The sequence below is a fragment of the Salmo trutta genome, chromosome 4, assembly GCF_901001165.1.
Source record: "Salmo trutta chromosome 4, fSalTru1.1, whole genome shotgun sequence".
NCBI lineage: Eukaryota > Metazoa > Chordata > Actinopteri > Salmoniformes > Salmonidae > Salmo > Salmo trutta.
Window position 1 is genome coordinate 55,552,758 of NC_042960.1, and position 21,985 is coordinate 55,574,742.

At 42.3% G+C, this 21,985-nt stretch overlaps 1 protein-coding gene across 1 annotated transcript in view; it reads right to left on the reverse strand.

The window, feature by feature from the left end:
• Positions 1-21,985, reverse strand: part of LOC115192652 (plexin-B2) — a 192,887-nt gene that overhangs the window by 170,018 nt on the left and 884 nt on the right. The gene's annotated exons all lie outside the window — the stretch shown is intronic.

A 21,985-nucleotide genomic window follows, 5' to 3' on the forward strand; every position in this document is an offset into this window, starting at 1 on the left:
TTGTTACTTTCGGTACTTCTGTCAAATGTGTCTCACGGATCAACTCTGTCTATCAGTGCAGCCAATGTCCCCTTTATAGTGCAAGGTGCCTGCTCCACTTTGGCACTTACTCATTGCTAGCCTGCACTGGGAGTCTGGGCTGCATCATGTTAGCTCCCCACAGCCTGCACTGGGAGTCTGGGCTGCATCATGTTAGCTCCCCACTCATGCGGCACAGAAGTTAACACGCTTGAATAATGCGACATGGCATGTAGAAATGTTGAAACTGTTAATTACTGTTTGCAAAACCATGTCTATACAGTCTAGAACACTTTACGATGCAAGAAGATACCAGTTGCTTCCAGCTTTGTAGGCTAACTTTCCTTGGTAGGTTAGCTTACAGCTGAAGCTAACATCAATTTACTACCCTATACTTTGTTTGTGCAAACCATAATGCAAAATATGCCAATATCATAGTTGATTGCGACCAAAAACGTAATTCCTTCACATAATCTGTCTTTCCATTAGCCAAAGCGAACTGACTGACTGTGTGAATAAGGCAGCACCCCTCATGCCTTGTGAATGATGTCATTACTAGTTAAAGACAGAGTGCACACTTTCATAAAATAAGCTACTTCGATGCAAATGTTGTTGATTAGTACAATAAAATAAGTCCCAAATGGAAGGGAAGCAGATTGTCATCTGCAGCCCCATGAATTCAGCCAAAACAAGCTCAATAGCATAATGCATGCACACACTCCTATTGAATATGCATTCACCTGTATTGTGTATACTGTATTTGCTACATATAAATTTACCATTCAAATAAATGATTACCATTATGTTGTTGTGTAGTTAGGTAGGTATAGAGCAGTAACTGAGATTATCTGTATGGATGAAGTGTCATTGTGACTTTGGTTAATATTCTTATTTTCTTTGCTGTGGTATCGTTTTGATATCGAGTATTGTGATGGTATTGCGTATCGTGATACTAAACATGGTATCGATATCGAAGTCAAAATTCTAGTATTTTGACTTCACTACTAGGCATTATTTTGGGGGAATCTGGCACAGACTGTGATGTCATGTTATGGAGCAAGGTCTGTCATTTGGTTTGGCTAAAAGCAGAACAGTTTCCCTGCACAGGGTTAACATAAAAACACTGTTGTACGTGGGGGCAACGCTGAGAGATACCGTGCCATGCCTCTGGGTGAAACAAACAAACAGTGTGTAAGGGTTAAGTTTGCAGAACATCACAGATATAATCTGAACAAGATGAACATCATCAAGTTGTGGGACATCTCAGTGAAATACGGATACAGTCCCAGAATTGAATGAGCTCGTAAGATGTTGACGCAGACACTAAGTAAAATCTCTCTCAACTTCCTTTACAACTGTGCAGAGGTGAAACCAGAGTGTAGGACTTTGGAATCTGTCCTGTGGTAACAGGATGAGTCAGTGTGGAATAATGAATGTCATCACTACTGTTTCTGAACAAGAGAGGGAGGCTGGGGGGCACTCACAGACACACAGCTATGGTGACACCTCCACCAAGATCTGCATTTCAGGAGACAGATCCATGCCCGGGGAGGGCTAGAAGATTCATATCCACACAGACTACAGGGACATTGCAAACGAGAGGGAGTGAAAAAGAAATGGAGGAATGAAAAAGAGAGAGGAGGAGAAAAAAGGAAAGGCAGCAGGGTAAAAAAAAGAAACAGGGTGATAATAAAGGCTGACAAGAAAGTGACCTTGAGAGAGATAGGGCGATAGGGTGAACTGAACAACAGGAAGTTGTAAACACATTAATGGGTGTTCCGGTCTGTACACGCTGTCCACGTGCTCTGGCTCCTGGCTGGCTAATTAGTGGGCATAGCTGGGATTACAGCAGTTTACCACCAGTCCACCGTGGAATGCACTTCTCTTCTGCAGGGCCAGGCCTGCGTCCATGCACCACCAGACAAGACAGTCAGACATGCCCCGTGACTCTAAAGTCCACAGAGGAACCCTGGCTGATGTTAACCAAGTCCGCAGCTACTAATCTCACCTTCCGGGACCTGATCCTTATGGAACCCTAAAGGCTGAACCAACATCATGGCATGCCCCCCTCCCTCTCTCTCTTGCCTAATCCAACAAAAACAGTCAGACCACATTTCCTCTGGGATACCATCATTGACACCAATGGCCACAAGGGGATTGGGGTGCTAACTAGAAAACACCAAACTGTTTGCTGCCTGCTCTAAATCTGTCTGTGAGTAGTATACACATGAGAGGCAGCTGATGCCAACCTTGTGATGTTGGTTTTAGCCCAAGGCTCAGTAACTGGACAAATTCCTGTAAGGGCTTGTTATTAATGGGTCCCGCTTGGTGTGTAGGCTACCGAACGACCCCGATACACTGCTCATTAAGGAAACACAAGGACATGGATGTAGTCTTGGGTGGTGTCATAAACAGATATCTTCCTCAACCACTGTGCACTTCATTATAAAGTTAGCCTCATCACATCACACAAACTGACTGAACCTGCATCTCCTTCACATTTTACTCAGCGGCCAGTTGAGTAGTCAAGTCTCTCGCACTTCCTCTCTCGCTTTCCATTTCTCTCTCTCCATATCTCTGTCCATTAGTTCCTCTCTCTCTCCATCTCCCTCTCTCTCTCCATCTCGCTGCCTCTCTCCATCTCGCTGCCTCTCTCAGGTTGGTGTTTGGTAAAACAATGTTTTTGTACATATTTTGCTTTACTCAACTTATATGTATATACTGTATTATATTCTACTGTATTTGAGTCTATGCCAATCTGACATTGCTCATCCTAATATTTATGTATTCCTTAATTCCATTCTTTTACTTTTAGGTTGTGTGTATTGTTGTGAATTGTTAGATATTACTGCACAGTTGGAGCTAGAAACACAAGCATTTCGCTACAACCGCAATAACATCTGCATGTGACAAATAACATTTGATTTGGATTTGATTTAGTGTGACCTTTATCATCTCCAGCTGTTGGCAATGCACTGACCCTTCATGCATCTGTCGCACAACACAAGCCCTGCTTGCCTGGCCGCGGCCCACTTACTACTTCATAATTAATCAGCCAGTGATCACGCAAAAATAAGCAGGAGTGCAATATCCAACCGCTCCCACCACATTAACAGGAAGCAGCTGGACTTCATATTAGCTGTATAGCGGAGGTGATAATTCCAAATGGTGTGAGGAAATCGGTCCGTTTTCAGGATTAAGTGTGACATTACTCACGTGGGTACAAATGAATTGCACCCTCCGGTGCTGCCTGAGCTGAGCTAAGATTAAACTCCAAACGCCACTTTAAAATGGAGCGACTCTCATTCAAAAACAAAAGCTTTAAAAATGATATTACAGGTAGAATGAGTGGCTCTGTAGTTTTTAAATTATGTGTTAACTTTTAAGTCTGCTTCCATGTCCAAATCTCTTTAAGAAAGCCATATATCAATTTGAACTGAAATGATGCGTCAACTCATCTTTATTAGGCTCAAAGTCGGAGTGATACTGTTGTTCTTTTGTAAGTAGGGAAGTTGGGCTACAAACAGCTATTTAGATGTTGTGCACAAAAGACATGATCAACATATTCTTACAAACCCCAATGCAAAACTCAAGTGCGGAGTTACATGCAGCTATCTTGGCGGCATATCAAACACAAGCAAGACACAGACAATAATCCTAATTAGCAATTGAATGTTCTTTTTTAATCATCATCGCAAAAAAGGAGCGCCCCCCCCAAACCCCTCCATCCTGCCAACCTCTTTTACGCTGCTGCCACTTTCTGTTTTAGATCTATGCATAGTCACTTTAACTAATCCTACATGTACATATTACCTCAAATAGCCCGACTAACCGGTGCACGCACACATTGACTCTGTACCGGTACCACCTGTATATAGCCTCGCTTCTGTTATTTTTTCACTGTATTTTAAAATATTTCTTTACTTATCTATTGTTTACCTAATACCTACAGTTGAAGTCGGAAGTTTACATACACTTAGGTTGGAGTCATTAAAACTTGTTTTTCAACCACTCCACAAATTTCTTGTTAACAAACTATAGTTTTGGCAAGTCGGTTAGGACATCTACTTTGTGCATGACACAAGTAATTTTTCCAACAACTGTTTACAGACAGATTATTTCACTTATAACTCACTGTATCACAATTCCAGTGGGTCAGAAGTTTACATACACCAAGTTAACTGTGTCTTTAAACAGCTTGGAAAATTCCAGAAAATGATGTCATGGCTTTAGAAGCTTCTGATAGGCTAATTGACATCATTTGAGTCAATTGGAGGTGTACCTGTGGATGTATTTCAAGGCCTAGCTTCAAACTCAGTGCCTCTTTGCTTGACATCATGGGAAAATCTAAAGAAATCAGCCAAGACCTCAGAAAAAAAGACCAGACCTACACAAGTCTGGTTCAACCATGTGAGCAATTTCCAAACGCCTGAAGGTACCACGTTCATCTGTACAAACAATAGTACGCAAGTATAAACCCCATGGGACCACGCAGCCATCATACAGCTCAGGAAGGAGATGTGTTCTGTCTCCTAGAGATGAACGTACTTGGTGCGAATCAATCAAAGAACAACAGGAAAGGACCTTGTGAAGATGCTGGTGGAAACAGGTACAACAGTATCTATATCCACAGTAAAACGAGTCCTATATCGACATAACCTGAAAGGCCGCTCAGCAAAGAAGAAGCCACTGCTTCAAAACCGCCATAAAAAAAGCCAGACTACGGTTTGCAACTGCACATGGGGACAAAGATCGTACTTTTTGGAGAAATGTCCTCTTTTTCAATTAAACAAAAATACAATTGTTTGGCCATAATGACCATCGTTATGTTTGGAGGAAAAAGGGGGAGGCTTGCAAGCCGAAGAACACCATCCCAACCGTGAAGCACAGGGGTGGCAGCATCATGTTGTGGGGGTGCTTTGCTGCAGGAGGGACTGGTGCACTTCACAAAATAGATGGCATCATGAGGGAGGACAATTATGTGGATATATTGAAGCAACATCTCAAGACATCAGTCAGGAAGTTAAAGCTTGGTCGCAAATGGGTCTTCCAAATGGACAATGACCCCAAGCATACTTCTAAAGTTGTGGCAAAATGGCTTAGGGACAACAAAGTCAAGGTATTGGAGTGGCCATCACAAAGCCCTGACCTCAATCCTATAGAAAATGTGTGGGCAGAACTGAAAAAGTGTGTGTGAGCTAGGAGGCCTACAAACCTGACTCAGTTACACCAGCTCTGTCAGGAGGAATGGCCAAAAATTCACCCAACTTATTGTGGGAAGCTTGTGGAAGGCTACCCAAAATGTTTGACACAAGTTAACCAATTTAAAGGCAATGCTACCAAATACTAATTGAGTGTATGTAAACTTCTGACCCACTGAGAGTGTGATGAAAGATATAAAAGCTGAAATAAATCAAATCATTCTCTACTATTATTCTGACATTTCACATTCTTAAAATAAAGTGGTGATCATAACTTACCTAATACAGGGAATTTTTACGAGTTTTAAATGTCAGGAATTGTGAAAACTGAGTTTAAATGCATTTGGCTAAGGTGTATGTAAACTACCGACTTCAACTTAAATGTAACTGTGGATGAAAACTCTTGGCAAATAGTGTGGTCTACAGCTTATCATGAGATACTCTATTTCAGGCAAGCAAAATCTAGAGACTTCCTTAGATTTCATGCACCAGCTGTTATTTACAAATATACACAGACCGCCCCTCGTCTTAGCGGAATGTGCTGTTCTAGTCGTCATTCAGCCATGATTCGGTGAAACATAGATATTACAGTTTTTGATGTCCCGTTGGTAGAATATTCGTGATCGTACCTCCTCTAATTTATTGTCCAATGATTGTAGGTTGGCAAGTAATATTGATGGTAAAGGCAGATTTCCCACTCGCTGTCGGTGGATCTTTACAAGGCACCCTGCCCTGTGTCCTCTATACCTGCGTCACTTTCTACTGCCAATGACGGGGATATAGGCAAACGGCTGCCATTTCTTCCGGCGCCATCTTCCAATGCAAAGTGTAGTTACTGCGTCCTGCTTGTGCAACTGCAATATCCGTTACAACAAACAGAGAAGGTAGCCTTCATAATGGTCTTGCATGTTTGTTCAAATCGCTTAAGGGATTTTATTTCAGCTGTTCAGAAATATGAGGCAGAAACATAGGCTACATCACCATGGTTCAGAAGAGGGTGAGTAAAGCGAGAAACATGAAGGGAGGGGGAGTGTGAGCAGCAGCTACGTAAAATAACACATGCGTAAAACGTAAGAGGTTTCCTGAGGGGCAGGGCGGGAGTGAAAACTCTGTATTCACATCCACGGCCAAATAAATTAGACTTTCTCTCCATCTCTCTCCCTCTCATCGTCTCACACCAAAATCACTCTGGAATATAAATAATTTACTAATATTCCAAGGGGCTGAAGGTGCACCTTTCTCATCTTGGCCTGAAAGAGTTTTCAAATCCCTAATTTTCCATCCAGGGTGTATAGATGAATGAACTCATGCCAGTGCTCTTGGTGGGCAGAATGACATGATGACGTTCCCAATCTGTAGGCACAATCTAAAGCCCATCCAGTCTGTCTGTGTGTCAGCCTGTCAGTTCAGCTAGCTAGGGCATGTGGGAGAGTAAAGAGGGAGAGAGAAGAGAGGAACGCTTGGCCCAGGAGGACTGAATTGTGTCTAACACACTTGCGTAAGGTCCCCAGCTATGCCATCTTGGGGACTCTGACGGTTTACACCAGCTATGTTCCTAATACAGCCTTTTTGATGAGCAATGAGGATCATGTTTTCCTCTTGGCAGACAATCTTAATAGTCTTCCCCTTCCTTTCCCTCAGTTCACACGCCACTAGTGATGGGGCAAAAAATGGTCAGACAAGTATCGATTTTGTTTTTACTAGGTAGCGATAGTTGACTCTACCTGTCCAAAAACTTCAGTTTTTTCCATCCTATAACTTGTTCTTCAACTTCTTTGTAGCCCTTTCCTGCAGTGAAATGACCTACTGGCCTCATGGGTGGAATGTTATAAATATATATATTTTTAAATGCTCAAAAATCCGGTGTTTCTATGTCAAAGGGGTTTTGTTATATTTCAGTCTTCTGTGATGTACAGTGCATTTGGAAAGTATTCAGACCCCTTGACTTTTTTCACATTTTGTTACGTTACAGCCTTATTCTAAAATTGATATTTTTTTTCATCAATCTACACACAATACCCAATAATGACAAAGCAAAAACACATTTTGACATTTTTTGCAAATGTAGAATTTTTTTTTTTTTACAAGTATTTAGACCTCTTTAGTCAGTACTCTGTTGAAGCACCTTTGGCAGCGATTACAGTCTCGAGTCTTCTTGGGTATGACGCTACAAGCTTGGCACACTTGTCACGGCTGTTTGAAGGAGCGGACCAAAATGCAGCGTGTTCGTAGTTCCACATATTTATTAAACGTGAAACTGAAATGCAATACACTTAAATACTTGAATATACAACAACAAACCATGACGCAGAGAGGAAAACATACTACTCAAAAGAAAATAACGCACAAACAGGAAGAGAAAAACCCCTACTTAAATATGATCTCTAATCAGAGGCAATGAGGATCAGCTGCCTCCAATTAGAGATCAACCCCAAACAATCCCAACATAGAAATAGAAAAACTAGAACTTAAACATAGAAATAGAAAACATAGAAGAACCAAAAACACCCCCTGTCACGCCCTGCCCTACTCTACTATAGAAAATGACATCTTACTAGGGTCAGGACGTGACAACACTTGTATTTGGGGAGTTTCTCCCATTATTCTCTGCAGATCTCAAGCTGCAGAGAATAATGGGAGAGCTGGATGGGGAGCGTCGCTGCACAGCTATTTTCAGGTCTATCCAGAAATGTTTGATCGGGTTCAAGTCCGGGCTTTGGGTGGGCCACTCAAGGACATTCAGAGACCTGTCCTAAAGCCACTCATGAGTTGTCTTGGCTGTGTGCTTAGGGTCGTTGTACTGTTGGAAGGTGAACCTTCGCCCCAGTCTGAGGTCCTGAACGCTCTGGAGCAGGTTTTCATCAAGGATCTCTCTGTACTTTGCTCTGTTCATCTTTCCCTCGATCCTGACTAGTCTCCCAGTCCCTGAAAAACATCCCCACAGCATGATGCAAGGTTTCATCCAGACGTGGTGTTTGCCATTCAGGTCCAACAGTTCAATCTTGGTTTCATCAGACCAAATAATCTTGTTTCTCATGGTCTGAGAGTCCTTTAGGTGCCTTTTGGCAAACTCCAAGCGGGCTGTCATGTGTCTTTTACTGAGGAGTGGCTTCTGTCTGGCCACTCCACCATAAAGGCTTGTTGGTGGAGTGCTGCAGAGATGGTTGTCCTTCTGGAATGTTCTCCCATCTCCACAGAGGAACTCTGAAGCTCTGTCAGAGTACCATCACATTCTTGGTCACCTCTCTGACGAAGTCCCTTCTCCCCAGATTGCTCAGTTTGGCCGGGCGGCCAGCTCTAGGAAGAGTCTTGGTGGTTCCAAACTTCTTCCATTTAAGAATGATGGAGGCCACTGTGTTCTTGCATACCTTCAATGCTGCAGACATTTTTTTGTACCCTTCTCCAGATCTGTGCCTCGACACAATCCTGTCTTGGAGCTCTACGGACAATTCCTTCGACCCTATGGCTTGGTTTTTACTCTGACATGCACTGTCAACTGTGGGACCTTATATAGATGGGTATGTGCTTTTCCAAATCATGTCCAATCATTTGAATTTACCACAGGTGGACTCCAATGAAGTTGTAGAAACATCTCAAGGATGATCAATGGAAACAGGATGCACCTGAGCTCAATTTCAAGTCTCATAGCAAAGGGTCTGAATACTTATGTAAATAAGGTATTTCAGTTTTTTTTTAACATTTCTAAAAACATTATTTTCTTGTCATTATGGGGTATTATGTGTAGATTGATCAAAATTATCAATTTTAGAATAAGGCTGTAATGTAACAAAATGTGGAAAAAGTCAAGGGGTCTGAATACTTTCCAAATGCACTGAATATAAAGTATAATATTGGGATGCAAACTCAACATTTTATAAAACTTCAACTCTATATCTAACATGGGACATGTATCTTCGTTTTTATGCCCATAACTATGTGTGTGAGGTGTTTACTTTTGTTTCAAAGTAGATTTCTTTAAGACTAATAATTAGCCCACTGATATAGCCCACTGCAGTAAAAATGAATGTTTTGGCTGTTTAATACAGGCAATGGCTATATTAAGGAACTGTCGGTCTCTCTATATCCCTCTCTGTTTTGTTCTATTGGATTCAATACACAACCTTCTGTGTTGTGCTTCGTTTCACAGTGCGTATCTTTCTGCCAAGAAGTGGAGGGCCTTTCAGCGAATGAAATAGACAGGGGATAGGTGGTGGTGACTATGTAATGAAATCCAACACCAGGGTCACTCGTTACTACAGCTCATAAACCCACTTGCTGGGCTGAAGAGACTGGAATTCAGAAGCGAATATACATTGATAAAACAATTAAAATACACAGACCGTCCCCAAATTTACCGTTACTGGAATACATGATGACTTGTGTTTAATAAAAAGCAGTGTATAAATGTCTAGTAGATGGCTATTGCCTTACCTATAAGTTATAACAGCCAATCTGTTTATCCTACAGCTATTGTAAGCATGAGCCTATAAACCAGAGTTACACTGTTAGCACTGAGGCAGTGTGCAATAGTTGGAAGACCACTTTATGCAGCTCACCCTGCACTATCTCCAATGAAAATAACATGAGTAAGTTTACTTCTGATAAGCTTCCCAGTAAAGCAACCCAGAAAAGTGCTAAAAAAATAGCTTGCTTGTAACAGATGACATTCATATTCTGACTATCTCTGAAACTCACTTAGATAATACCTTTTATGATACAGTGGTAGCAATACATGGTTATAACATCTACCGAAAAGACAGAAATGCCAATGGAGGCGGTGTTGCCGTCTATATTCAGAACCACATTCCTGTAAAGCTTATTGTTAAATACTGTTGAAGTAATATGGCTACAGGTTCATCTGCCTCATTTAAAGCCCATTCTTGTGTGAAGCTGCTATAGACCACCAAGTGCTACCAGTCAGTATCCGGATAACATGTGTGAAATGCTTGATAATGTATGTGATCAACAGAGAAGTTTATTTTCTGGGTGATTTTAAATATTGACTGGCTATCATCAAGCTGCCCACTCAAGAAAAAGCTTCAACTGTAACCAGTGCCTGCAACCTGGTTCAGGTTATCAGTCAACCTACCATGGTAGTTACAAACAGCACAGGAATGAAATCATCAACATGTATTGATCACATCTTTACTAATGCTGCAGATATTTGCTTGAAAGCAGTATCAAAATCCACAGGATGTAGCGATCACAAATGAATAGCCATATCTAGGAACACCAAAGTTCCAAAGGCTGGGCCTAATATAGTGCATAAGAAGTTTTGTAGTGATTCATGTCTGTAATGATGAGCAACCAGACGCTGCACTTGACGCATTTATGAAACTACTTATTCCAGTTACTATTAAGCACGCACCCATTAAATAAGAAAATGACTGTAAAAACTGTTAAATCCCCTTGAATTGATGAGGAACTGAAAAATTGCATGGTTGAGAGGGATGAAAGTGGAGGATATTGACTTCATCACTACTTTTATTTATGAGAGGTATTGACATGTTGAATGCACCAAGCTGTCTGTCTATACTACGGTCACACAGCTCGGACACCCATGCATACCCCACAAGACATGCCACGAGAGGTCTCTTTACAGTCCCCAAGTCCAGAACAGACTATGGGAGGCACACAGTACTACATAGAGCCATGACAACATGGAACTATATTCTACATCAAGTAACTTATGCAAGCAGTAAGACTAGATTAAAAAACGGATTAAAAATAACATCTTATGGAACAGCGGGGACTGTGAAGCAACACAAACATTGGCACAGACACATGCACACATACGCACTATACATACGCATGGATTTAGTACTGTAGATATGTGGTAGTGGTGGAGTAGGGGCCTGAGGGCACACAGTGCATTGTGAAAGTATTGTAATGTTTTAAAATTGTATAAACTTCCTTAATTTTGCAGACCCCAGGAAGAGTAGCTGCTGCTTTGGCAGCAGCTAATGGGGATCCATAATAAATACAAATCTAATCACTTGTTAGGCTATATTGCAAGTAGCCTAGTGTCTAAATGTTCCACCGAATCCCCCCTTCACTATTTAGCCTACTATAGTAGGTATAAAATGTATTTCATACAATATACAGCCAAAATATTAGGCCTAACTGGCAGCAGTAGGCTACATGATCTGTGTCATTGTGTGTGAGCATGTCTTTCTCTGTTTTTTTCCTACCTCGGCTGGCTACATCACAGCAGTCTGTCATTTCTCACAGACACAGCTCTCGGACCAGCAGAACCAGAACTTTTAGCAAATAAATCAGTTAATTTCACACATTTAGCAGCGTATGTCTCAAGAGCCCTTTTTTTGTTCTGACAGTGACAGAGATTCAGAGTGGGTCTCACTCTTTTTTTCCATTTCACCTTTATTTAACCAGCCAGTTGAGAACAAGTTCGACAAAAACAACAACAGAGTTACACATGGGATAAACAAACGTACAGTCAATAATACAATAGAAAAATGTATATACAGTGTGTGCAAATGTAGTAAGATTAGGGAGGTAAGGCAATAAACAGGCCATAGTGGCGAAATATGGTGTCGTCTGCGTAGAGGTGGATCAGAGAATCACCAGCAGCAAGAGCAACATCATTGATGTATACAGAGAAAAGAGTCAGCCTGAGAATTGAACACTGTGGCACCCCCATAGAGACAGCCAGAGGTCCGGACAACAAGCCCTCCAATTTGACACACTGAACTCTATCTGAGAAGTAGTTGGTAAACCAGTCAAGGCAATCATTTGAGAAACCAAGGCTGTTGAGTCTGCCAATAAGAATGCGGTGATTGACAGAGTCAAAAGCCTTGGCCAGGTCGATGAAGACGGCTGCACAGTACTGTCTTTTATCGATGGCGGTTATGATATCATTTAGGACCTTGAGCGTGGCTGAGGTGCACCCATGACCAGCTCGGAAACCGGCTCGGAATCTCTTTGATGATGCGCGTTTCACTTTGAATGTGAATTTGCACCACCTCAGCTCAGCCAATCAGAAATACGGGCCGGCCCAGCTTGGTCAGCCAAATGCCCCATATACTACAGATTATTATGCCAGCAGAGGAACTGGGCAAAAGTCATTAAAAAAAACAGGACCACTCTGCCAGCTGTTATTTTTGATCAAATAAATATAATTACTTATTTTGAAGAATTTCGACCAGCCCACCCCAATAAAAGATGGTCCAGCCCTTCTGGCATTTGCCAGAATTGTCAGACGACCAATCCACCCATGACCTCTAGTATTGTGCGGTCCCTGACAATTCCCAGTCCTACACCCCACCCCAGCTTATATCATAGCAACTATCTCCCTCTCGGCTCTATCCCTATGAAATATTACTACCGCTCACTCCCGCGCATAACAATGTATAACCACTCAACTGAGCAATTAAGTTATCTCCCTCCCTCATTCCCTCCCAAATAATGTATATATTTCCTGAACATGTGTGCAGTAGAGAATTACGTCACATTATCTCTCTCTCTCTGACTCATATGAAATCCTCTGTGAGACTGTGGGAAGAGTCAGACTCAGAATAGTTGAAGGTAAAGACCTAAAGATGATAGTAGTGAAAGTTGGCGAGAGTGGGTAGTGTCCCGAGAATCAGCATGCGATGACAAGTGGTGTGGAGTGAGCCATGGGTAGGTTGAGAGCACTGTGGAGAGCGTCGGCATAGGATGAAAGCAGTGTGGGTTGAGACAGAGTGTCAAGGTTGTTTGAGGGGTAAAGCGAACCCTGCAGAGTGTGGATGAAGCCATTATGGTGAAGGCCGAGGGCTTAAGTGGACCCCTACAGTATTGGGAGTCAATAGTAGTGAGGAGGTAAAGCCTTGGATGGTGTTGGCTGTGTGGGGGTGGGTGGTAGGAACTAGAGAGGGTCTCTGAGTAGCATGGTGGGGTGGGGAAGAAGTTACACTACAGACAAAGAGAGGCATGCCCCTACCCCTGCCCCCTGCAAGCGAACACAGTCACAGCCCAGCTGAGCTGCCAGCTGTTGGGGAGGAAGTGTGAGAATGAATGTGATCTCACCTTGTGGGCCTATCATTACTACTATGGCTTTGGTATCAGCTGTAACAGAGCTCAAGAGTAAGGGGTGGTGGAGGGGATGGGGATAGAAAGGCAGGGGCTATGTGGTGTATAGTCATATACTGTATAGCTGTGTTACAACCACTAACCCAAATGATCTGCTCTAAATATAGTAAATAACATGAAAATAGTTCAGTGAACTGTCTTTCTTTGTGCACGCAGTCTGCTTTTTCGTGTTTTTGGATTATCCCTGATTTTGCAAGAGACATTTTTATTTACTGAGCTTCTAAAGTGATTCACCGTGAAGCATAGGCAGCGACATGACAGAGCCAGAAGGGGAGAGGTTAGGAGGCCAGGGTTTGGGACGGTGCCCAGTAAGGCCAAGGGCATTAGGACAAGGGGTGGCAGCAGCAAATGCTAAGGGATGAGATCACAGATGCACCTCAGCATGATGCCGCCTCATCACAGGATAATCCGCCCAACATAAAAGACCATCTCCAATCTGAAGGAAATTGCTATTCTCCTGAGCCTGAATTAATGCCAAATTGACACCCCCATACCCATCCCCTATTTCTCACCCCCACCACAATATAAAAGGTGTAGGCCTAGTTCTGACAGACAAATAAGAACAAGCTAGGCTAACATCAACCACCTAGCCATATATTGAACACAAGTAATAGCAATGTATTTGATGTTTAAAATGCTGCGCCCATTTTGAAAAGGATATATGGAACATTTGGGGTCCTCATCATGAGATGCTCTAGCAGTACAGCGGACTGGGTTTGGGCTGCATTGGGGTAGGGTGGGGTGGTGGTGACGGGCTTTACATGGCTAACCAGGATTAAGGCTGTACTTTATAGAAATGAAAAGGACCAAGAGGTTATGCCTACTAATCCTGTAGAATGCATACAAAGAGACAAAGGATGGATAGATTTAACTACATTTGACCGTTAAAACACAGCCGGAAGTCTTTGAAATGAAGTATAGCATATCAGCTGGACTAGAGACTAAACTATCGGGATAGAGAGATACCGTATGAATTAAGCCTACGCTGAACAGTTGTGTCCTCAGATGGCGAGTACATATAAGGGAAGCTAGGAGTAATTAAACAAGTCACATAGGAAAGTTTCTACATTTTGCAATGTTGGATTTCACAAGATGTCACGTCCTGGCCAGTATAAGGGTTAATTGTTGTTGTAGTTTGGTCAGGACGTGGCAGAGGGTATTTGTTTTATGTGGTTCGGGGTGGTGTGTTTGTTGAAGGGCGTTTGATTTATTATTTCCGGGTTTTGGTTTATGTTCTATGTTTAGGTATTTCTATGTTTAGCCGAGTGAGTGTATTTCTATGTTAGGTTAATGGGGGGGGTTGGGACTCTTAATTGGAGGCAGGTGCTTCCTCGTTGCCTCTGATTGAGAGTCCTATATATGGGTAATTGTTTGGTGTAGGTTTTGTGGGAGATTGTTTCTTGTCTAGCATGTGTCGTGAGTTAGTTTTGTTATTTTGGTGTTCATTTTGGAGTTTAATAAATGTTCAAGATGAGCAACCACATACCTGCTGCATTTTGGTCCTCCTTTCCCAACGACAACCGTGACACAAGACCAAAATAAGTGCAGTGGAATGGACATCACAAAAATTCTATGTCCAAAGCTAACACCAACCATGACTACAGTGGTACAATATTACAAGATTTATTATGCTGTTTAGGCATATTGTAATGTCTGCTATTCCCTGAGTTTTTTATATATTGCGTTAGATACATAGTATGAGCTTCGATTTGACTGACGAGAATTCCAAAACAGCCCAGTTATGAGAAATGTGGCATCTTCAAAATGAAAAGAGCATATGTAATGAACAAGTGTGGTATGTTTGTCTTTTTCACGCTTGTGGGGAGCAGGAAAAAACATTTATCACTGACCGGTCGCTCTCCTCCTCTCCACACAGATAATGTGTCTATTTATTCAGGGGAGGATGAGATAATCCCTGAATGAGGCATTGTGGGTCACAGACAGAGAGAGAGAGAGAAAGACCTGGTTTTAGGTTGCCTCACTGTGTGTGTTCCTTTGAGCAGATGGCCCTTATTGGAAGCCCAGCCTTGCTCTGTCAGGAGTTCGGGACCGAGTGACCCCCCCCCCCCCCCCCCCCCACCCGGCCATCCTTCCTGCTTCCCCTCGAGCGGAGTACCCCCGACTCGGACTAATCAATATCCACCATGACAACGTTTGTTAATGTCATTTAATGGGGATAATCCCTAGGAGATGGAGCATCCCATGTACAGTAGGTCTGTATGTGAGGGGTGGGTGGCTCGGCGAAGTGGATGACGGACTCCGGAATAAAAGGACGATTTAGACAGACAACAAGGCAGACAGCAAGGCTATACAGTGAGAGAGCAGAGCAGAGGGCCGGGGCCAGAGAGACACAGACTCACAGCACTACTCAGGAGATTCAAGGAGGACATGAATGGGACGACTGTCTACATGTTCTCCACAGGAAAGTTAAAAACAAACAGTACCAATCAAAATACATAATCACATGCAGACTCGGAGGCAGGGGAGTGTTTTACATGGTCAGGCTCAGTGAGATTGCCTGTATGAGACTGTGGAGAGATGTTTCTTGTGGAGTGGTGATGACTGATCAGCTACTCTACAGTTTACAGGCTACCAGGACCATTATTCTGTTTTCACATGTTACTGTGAGAAAGAGACAAGCAGAGAACAGCCTAGTCAAATTAGACATGTCTCCACAACCAAAGTAGTTAAACAAAGCATGGTTTATTACAAATGAAATACTAATGAAGCCTGTGAAGGTAAATGCATTCATGAAGTGGTCATCATAAGGATCTAGGCAAATGCCTGTTTAGTGAACTGTATAACTTCATAGTGCATGGATCACTTTGTGCAAATTAATGAGATACAATGCATTCGGAAAGTATTCAGACCCCTTCCCTTTTTCCACATTTAGTTACGTTACAGCCTCATTCTAAAATGGATGATCTTTTTTGGGGTCATCATTCTACACACAATACCCCATAATGACGAAGCGAAAAAAGGTTTTTAGAATGTTTTGCTAATGTATTAAAAATGAAAAACAGAAATACCTTAAATAAGAATTCAGACCCTTTGCTATGAGACTCGAAATTGAGCTCAGGTGCATCCTGTTTCCATTGGTCATCCTTGAGATGTTTCTACAACTTGATTGGAGGCCACCTGTGGTAAATTCAATTGATTGGACATGATTTAGAAAAGGCATATACCTGTCTATATAAGGTCCCACAGTTGACAGTGCATGTCAGAGCAAAAACCAAGCCATGAGGTCGAAGGAATTGTCCGTAGAGATCCAAGACAGGATTGTCGAGGCACAGATCTGGGGAAGGGTACCAAAAAATATCTGCAGCATTGAAGGTCCCCAAGAACACAGTGGCCTCCATCATTCCTAAATGGAAGAAGTTCGGAACCACCAAGACTCTTCCTAGAGCTGGCCGCCCGGCCAAACTGAGCAATCGGGGGAGAAGGGACTTGGTCAGAGAGGTGACCAAGAACCCAATGGTCACTCAGACAGAGCTCCTGTGCTCCTCTGTGGAGATGGGAGAACATTCCAGAAGGACAACCATCTCTGTAACACTCCACCAATCAGGCCTTTATGATAGAGTGGCCAGATGAAAGCCACTCCTCAGTAAAAGGTACATGACAGCCAGCTTAGAGTTTGCCAAAAGGCACCTAAGATTGAACTCTCTGGCCTGAATGCCAAGTTGCACGTCTGGAGGAAACCTGGCACCATCCCTATGGTGAAACATGGTGGTGGCAGCATCATGCTGAGGGCTGTGGGATGTTTTTCAGCAGCAGGGACTGGGAGACTAGTCAGGATCGGGGAAAGATGAACGGAGCAAAGTAAAGAGAGATCCTTGATGAAAACCTGCTCCAGAGTGCTCAGGACCTCAGACTGGGATGACGGTTCACCTTCCAACAGGACAACGACCCTAAGCACACAGCCAAGACAATGCAGGAGTGGCTTCGGGACAGGTCTCTGAATGTCCTTGAGTGGCCTAGCCAGACCCCGGACTTGAACCTGATCGAACATCTCTGGAGAGACCTGAAAATAGCTGTGCAGCAACACTCCCTATCCAAAATCACAGAGCTTGATAGGATCTGCAGAGAGGAATGGGAGAAACACCCCAAATAGAGGTGTGCCAAGCTTGTAGCGTCATACCCAAGAATACTTTGAGGCTGTAATCGCTGCCAAAAGTGTTTCAACAAAGTACTGAGTAAAGGGTCTGAATACTTATAGTACCAGTCAAAAGTCTGGACACACCTACTCATTCAAGGGTTTTCTTAATATTTACAAATGTTCTACATTGTAGAATTCATCAAAACTATGAAATAACACATATGGAATCATGTAGTAACCAAAAACAGTCAGTCAACGTTTAACAGTCAGTCAACGGTCACCTGGAATGCATTTCAATTAACAGGTGTGCCTTGTTAAAAGTTAATTTGTGGAATTTCTTTCCTTCTAAATGCGTTTGAGTCAATCAGTTGTGTTGTGACAAGGTTGGGGTGGTATACAGAAGATGGTCTTTATACCAAATATGGCTAAGTCCATATTAGGGCTAGAACAGCTCAAATAAGCAAAGAGAAACGACAGTCCATCATTACTTTAAGACATGAAGGTCAGTCAATACGGAAAATGTCAAGAACTTTGAAAGTTTCTTCAAGTGCAGTCGCAATAACAATCAAGCACTATGATGAAACTGGCTCTCATGAGGACTGCCACAGGTAAGGAAGACCCAGAGTTACCTCTGCTACAGAGGATAAGTTCATTAGAGTTACCAGCCTAAGAAATTGTAGCCCAAATTAATGCTTCACAGAGTTCAAGTAAAAGACACATCTCAACATCAACTGTTCAGAGGAGACTGCGTGAAATCATGCCTTCATGGTCGAATTGATGCAAAGAAACCACTACCAAAGGACACTAATAATAAGAAGACTTGCTTGGGCCAAGAAACACGAGCAATGGACATTAGACCGGTGGAAATCTGAGATTTTAGATTTTTGGTTCCAACCGCTGTATCTTTGTGAGACGCAGAGTAGGTGAACGGATGATCTCCGTATCTGTAGTTCCCATCGTGAAGCATGGAGAAGGTGGTGTGATTGTGTGGGGTGCTTTGCTGATGACACTGTTGGTCATTTATTTAGAATTCAAGGCACACTTAAGCAGCATGGCAACTACAGCATTCTGCAGTGACACGCCATCCCATCTGGTTTGCACTTAGTGGGACTCTCTTTTGTTTTTCAACAGGACAATGACCCAACACACCTCCAGGCTGTGTAAGGCTATTTGACCAAGAAGGAGAGTGATGGAGTGCTGCATCAGATGACCTGGCCTCCACAATCACCCGACATCAACCCAATTGAGATGGTTTGGGATGAGTTGGACCGCAGAGTGAAGGAAAAGCAGCCAACAAGTGCTCATCATATGTGGGAACTCCTTCAAGACTGTTGGAAAAGCATTCCAGGTGAAGCTGGTTGAGAGAATGCCAAGCGTGTGCAAAGCTATCATCAAGGCAAAGGGTGGCTACTTTGAAGAATCTCAAATATAAAATATATTTTGATTTGTTGAAAACTTTTTGGGTTACTACATGATTCCATATGTGTTGTTTCATAGTTTTGGTGTCTTCACTATTATTCTGCAATGTATAAAATAGTACAAATAAATAAAAACCCTTGAATGAGTAGGTGTGTCCAATCTTTTGACTGGTATTGTATGTAAAATGTGATATCAGTTTAAGTTTTATACAATTGCAAAAATTTCTTAAAACCTGTTTTTGTTTAGTCATTAACCTCTTATGGCTAGGGGGCAGTATTTTCACGGCCGGATAAAAAACGTACCCGATTTAATCTGATTATTACTCCTGCCCAGAAACTAGAATATGCATATAATTATTAGCTTTGGATAGAAAGCACTCCAAAGTCTCTAAAACTGTTTGAATGGTGTCATTTGAACTCATTTGGCAGGCCAAAACCTGAGAAGATTCTAAACAGGAAGCGCCCTCTCTGACCATTTCTTGCCCTCCTTGATCATCTCTAACCAAAACAGGGGATCTCTGGCATGACGTGACACTTCCTACGGCTCCCATAGGCTCTCAGAACCCGGGAAAAAGCTGAATGACGTAATTCCAAGCCCTGGCTGAAAAGCTTTAGCGCATTTGCTAAGTGGTCTATCAGCGGACAATGGGACTCAGGCTCGTGCACGAGACGACCCCATGTTTTTATTCTATCGTCTTTGAACGGATACAACGCCTCCCGGTCGGAATATTATCGCTTTTTTTACGAGAAAATTGATTTTAAACAGCGGTTGACATGCTTCGAAGTACGGTAATGGAATATTTATACATTTTTTGTCACGAAATGCGTCGTGCTCGTAACCCTTCTTTACCATTCGGATAGTGTCTTGAACGCACGAACAAAACGCCGCTATTTGGATATAACTATGGATTATTTGGGACCAAACCAACATTTGTTATTGAAGTAGAAGTCCTGGGAGTGCATTCTGACGAAGACAGCAAAGGTGATAAAATGTTTCTGATAGTAAATCTGACTTTGGTGAGTGCTAAACTTGCTGGGTGTCTAAATAGCCCAGCCATCACGGGCTAGCCTATCTAGTCAGAATATTGCAAAATGTGCTTTCACCGAAAAGCTATTTTAAAATCGGACATGGCGATTGCATAAAGAAGTTCTGTATCTATAATTCTTAAAATAATTGTTATGTTTTTTGTGAACGTTTATCGTGAGTAATTTAGTAAATTCACCGGAAGTTTTCGGTGGGTATGCTAGTTCTGAACGTCACATGCTAATGTAAAAAAGCTGGGTTTTGATATAAATATGAACTTGATTGAACAAAACATGCATGCATTGTATAACATAATGTCCTAGGGTTGTCATCTGATGAAGATCATCAAAGGTTAGTGCTGCATTTAGCTGTGGTTTTGTTTTTTGTGACATTATATGCTAGCTTGAAAAATGGGTGTCTGATTATTTCTGGCTGGGTACTCTGCTGACATAATCTAATGTTTTGCTTTCGCTGTAAAGCCTTTTTGAAATCGGACAGTGTGGTTAGATAAAGGAGAGTCTTGTCTTTAAAATGGTGTAAAATAGTAATATGTTTGAAAAATTGAAGTTTTCGGATTTTAGAGGAGTTTGTATTTCGCGCCATGCCCATCATTGGATATTGGAGCAGGTGTTCCGCTAGCGGAACGTCTAGATGAAGGGTTATTGCGAGTAAATTGATGAGGGGAAAAAATATGCAATCCATTTTAGAATAAGGCTGTAACGTAACAAAATGTGGAAAAAGTCAAGGGGTATGAATATTTTCTGAATTCACTGTAGGCTAGCTCTCAAACACCCTTCTCCGTTAGCGTCGGCCGCCGGTTGGCTGTGTGTGAACTACAAAGCTGTGTTTTAACGTCAAAAGTTTTTTGAAACATGCTGATATGCCCCATATCTTTCACATCAGTGAGAAATAATCTTTCAAATAAAAAAGACACACTTACTGTAGCAGATTTGCACAGATCCATATGATCTGTGTGCCTCCAGTTGACGAACTACACTTCCTCCCCAGTTACACTACACACGGATTTTCAGAGCCTGCTGATTAATTAGCACAGGTGGCCACCTCTGTCTTCCGTAAACAAGTGCTTTAACATGGATATATGGCCGTGTGGGAACACCCTAAACCCATGAAGGTGTGTAGTAATTTAACCTTTTTTAAAAGTATTTCTCGCTGATATGAATGATACCTTCCTTAAAATGTTGACCAAACTGGCTCCGCACATGGGTCCGCGTGCGCCATCGATTTTGTCTATCCCCACCAGATGCGTTCATGACACACAGGTTAAAATACCAAAACCAACTGTGAACCAACTATATTAATTTGGGGACAGGTCGAAACACACATGCAACATTTATGGAAATTTAGCTAGATGTTTCTAGCTAATTTGTCCTAGGAGATAAACACTGGGTTATTATTTTACCTGAAATGCATATGGTCCCTTTTTTGCTGGATCATTGTAGAATTTTGACCCATTTTGAGTCACACAAAATTGAGTGTTCTTTACTCAGACAATTAATCCACAGATTAAAGGGGAAACAGTTAGTTTTTAGTTAGTTCTCATTCATTCTTCTTCTGTGGATTTTATATGGCAGTTGGCAACCCACTTTAAGGTGCATTACCGCCACCAACTGGACTGGAGTGTGGACTTCCTCAGTCTTTCAATCAGCCAAGTGGGTTAGTGCTGTATGCTACTGAAAACCAATGAGTAAATGGGAGAGGTGGGACTTTCAGCATGTCAAGCTTCTAATAGAACAATGTTGTTTTTTAGCGCCTGGCTACGCAGACGCACCTTGACGTGCGGAGCAGTTTGGATGAAATCATTGAATAACATGTACAATTATTTTGCAACGCTCTCGCACGCAGCACTTGCGGTTTGGGCTGCATGTTACGTTTTCAAAACCGAACCTACCACAAGCGATGCGTTTTAAGATTCATTGCGAGAGTCGGTGCTCTTAACCAAACTCCCAAAGCCGATACTATTGTCAATAGGCGCTAAATGTAGTTAGCTATTAATGGGTTAAATGTAGGCTAGACTGTATCTACTCATACAAGTGCATTTGCTATGGGTGGTTTAGTAACTAGTACTGAGTGACTACAGAAATCCATTTCGTGTTTAAACTGCTCAAACAAAACTCAG